Source organism: Ascaphus truei, unplaced genomic scaffold, assembly GCF_040206685.1.
Source record: "Ascaphus truei isolate aAscTru1 unplaced genomic scaffold, aAscTru1.hap1 HAP1_SCAFFOLD_453, whole genome shotgun sequence".
Taxonomy (NCBI): domain Eukaryota; kingdom Metazoa; phylum Chordata; class Amphibia; order Anura; family Ascaphidae; genus Ascaphus; species Ascaphus truei.
The window spans coordinates 199,089-202,434 of NW_027456784.1; the positions used below are offsets into that span (position 1 = coordinate 199,089).

The window sequence follows — 3,346 nt, forward strand, 5'->3', positions numbered from 1 at the left end:
CCCCTCTGCCTGCCAGAGACCTGCAGCCATCACTCCCTTAACCCCGCTCCCTGCCAGAGACCTGCAGAGCGTCGCTCCCTTAACCCTCTCCCTGCCAGAGACCTGGAGAGCGTCGCTCCCTTAACCCCTCTCCCTGCCAGAGACCTGCAGAGCGTCGCTCCCTTAACCCCGCTCCCTGCCAGAGATCTGCAGAGCGTCGCTCCCTTAACCCCTCTTCCTGCCAGAGACCTGCAGAGCGTCGCTCCCTTAACCCCTCTCCCTGCCAGAGACCTGCAGAGCGTCGCTCCCTTAACCCCGCTCCCTGCCAGACACCTGCAGAGCATCGCTCCCTTAACCCCTCTCCCTGCCAGAGACTGCAGAGCATCGCTCCCTTAACCCCTCTCCCTGCCAGACATCTGCAGAGCATCGCTCCCTTAACCCCTCTGCCTGCCAGACACCTACAGAGTATTGCTCCCTTAACCCCTCTTCCTGCCAGAGACCTGCAGAGCACCGCTCCCTTAACCCCTCTCCCTGCCAGAGACCTGCAGAGTGTCGCTCCCTTAACCCCTCTCCCTGCCTGAGACCCGCAGAGCATCGCTCCGTTAACTCCTCCTCTGCCAGAGATCTGCAGAGCATCGCTCCCTTATCCCCACTCCCTGCCAGACACTTGCAGAGCATCATTCTCTTAACCCCTCTCCCTGCCAGACACTTGCAGAGCATCGCTCTCTTAACCCCTCTCCCTGCCAGACACTGCAGAGCATCGCTCTCTTAACCCCTCTTCCTGCCAGAGACCTGCAGAGCATCGCTCCTTAACCCCTCTCCCTGCCACAAACCTGCAGAGCATCGCTCCCTAACCCCGCTCCCTGCCAGACCTGCAGAGCATTGCTCCCTTAACCCCTCTCCCTGCCAGAGACCTGCAGAGCATCGCTCCCTTAACCCCTCTCCCTGCCTGAGACCCGCAGAGCATCGCTCCGTTAACTCCTCCTCTGCCAGAGATCTGCAGAGCATCGCTCCTTATCCCCACTCCCTGCCAGACACCTGCAGAGCATCGCTCTCTTAACCCCTCTCCCTGCCAGACACCTGCAGAGCATCGCTCTCTTCACCCCTCTCCCTGCCAGACACCTGCAGAGCGTCGCTCCCTTAACCCCTCTCCCTGCCAGAAACCTGCAGAGCGTCGCTCCCTTAACCCCGCTCCCTGCCAGACCTGCAGAGCATCGTTCCCTTAACCCCGCTCCCTGCCAGACCTGCAGAGCATTGCTCTCTTAACCCCTCTCCCTGCCAGACACCTGCAGAGCGTCCCAACAGATGCTACGAGACATCTGATTAACGTTCCTTTTCTTTTATTGATGGGAAACACAAAAGATGGCGGATCATGGCTGGGGAGGTGAGGCTTGACTTCGGGGTAAGTATCAGTTGTAGGAGGGGGGGGGGCAGATATTTCAAAGGCCATATATATATATTATAGAGAGAGGGGGTAAATACTGAGCGAGAGAGGGGCAAATACGGGGGCAGAGGGTGTATACGCAGGGAGATTTGGTATATATACACAGGAGAGGGGGCACATATCATACATATGACCTTCTCTCGAATCCACGAGGTCGTGTCCTTGAAATTCCGGGATATATTCCTGGGCAGCCAGACTATATACCCTGCGTATATCAGCAGCATCCATTCATCACAGACTCGGACATATATATATATATACATATAGTATATACATCCCCCACGACCCATAGTCTAGATGCAGAGAGTTCTGTCCATTGAAGGGTAGTCAATATCCCCAGGCCGGTCTACCTTGCTCGCCCCCTCCCGTCTCAGGGGAAAGGGGGGGTAGATGTTACCCCAGGCCTGCACCACCTGCCCCTCCTCTTTCTTCCCGCCCCTCTTGCCCCCCTGCTCACCGCTCTTGCGGACCCTTTGCCCCCGGCCGCAGGGCTCCTTGGTCAGAAAGTACAGCAGGGCATTGAGAAACGCGTTGGCGCTGGCCAACGGCCTAGTCACCCTTGTAGCAGACGGACACCACCCCAAGCACCCGACATCCACCCAAGGCTGCCCCGCCTGCCCTCAGGGCCAGGAAGAGGGTGCGGGGTGACGTGGAACGGCAGGAAGCAGAGAGCAAACAGCAGGGTGATGGTGACGATGGTCCGGATGGACTTGCGCCTTTGGGCCACCCCCGGGACGGGCCCCGGAACCCCCCTCCCGCTCAGGTCCGGCACAGCGTACGCACCACCCGGGAGTAGCACCAAGCGGTGAGCGAGAAGGGCAGGAAGAATCCCACCAGGTGCAGGAAGACCCCGTAAGGCACGTAGCGGGGCAAGTCCGCGTCCAAGGCGTCGTCCCAACAGGTCACCTCACCGCCCGGCCCCTCCAGGGGCGCCGTCCGGGCGAAGAGCAGAATGGGGGAGGTCAAGGCGAAGACCAGCGCCCACACCAGTAGGCAGGCGGCCCTCACCCAGCGCAGGGGACTCCAGGCGGATGAACGGATGGGGTGGCAGATGCCCAGGTAGCGGTGGAAGGAGATGCAGGTGAGGAAGAAGATGCTGCAGTACAGGTTGAAGTAGAAGAGGAAGCGAACCAGGCGGCACATGGGGTCGCCAAAGATCCAGCGGTCACGGGAGATGTAGCTGGCGATGAGGAAGGGTAGGGACAACCCGTACATGAGGTCACTGAGCGCCAGGTTGAACATGTAGACCAAAGACGGCTTCCAAGGTTGGCGCAGGCATCGGATGAGGACCACCGAGTTGAGGGCCAGGCTGAGCAGGAAGGTGGCGGTGTAGCAGGTGGGCAGGAAGATGTGTTTGTAGGACTCGTCCAGCTGGCAGGGAGACCCCGGGGAGGAGGGGAGAGGGGAGAGAGAGGAGTTGGGGGGTGGAGGAGAGGAGGTGGAGGGCATGGTGGGGAGGGTTGGGGAAGGGGGGAGGGGGAGGGTTAGAGAAGGAGGAAATAGGGTTAGGGAGACGTCGGCATCACCGGTGAGGAAGGAGACCTGGGAGAGGAGGGGGTAAAGGGGAGAGAGAGAGGGGGGAAAGTGAGGGGAGAGGGGGGGAAAGTTATGAGAGAGAGAGGGAGTGGAAGTGGGGAGACAGAGAGGGAGGAGTGAGGGAATAGAGAGGGGGCAGTGAGAGGGGAGAGAGAGGGGGGAAAGTGAGGGGAGAGAGGGGGGGAAATTGAGGGGAGAGAGAGGGGAGAGTGAGGGGACAGAAAGGGGGGAAGTGAGGAGAGAGAGGGTGGAAGTGTGGGGAGAGAGAGGGGGGGAAGTAAAGGGAGAGCGAGAGGGGTGGGAAGTGAGGGGTGAGAGAGAGAAGGGGAAGTGAGGAGAGAGAGTGGGGGGGTGAAGTGTGGAGGGAGAGGGTGGAAGTGAGGAGAA

General features: G+C 60.1%; 1 pseudogene; it reads right to left on the reverse strand.

Annotated features, from left to right (window-relative positions):
- Positions 1–1,302: 1,302 nt before the first annotated feature.
- LOC142484879 (P2Y purinoceptor 4-like) lies at positions 1,303–2,951 on the reverse strand (annotated as a pseudogene).
- Between the last annotated feature and the right edge of the window lie 395 nt (positions 2,952–3,346).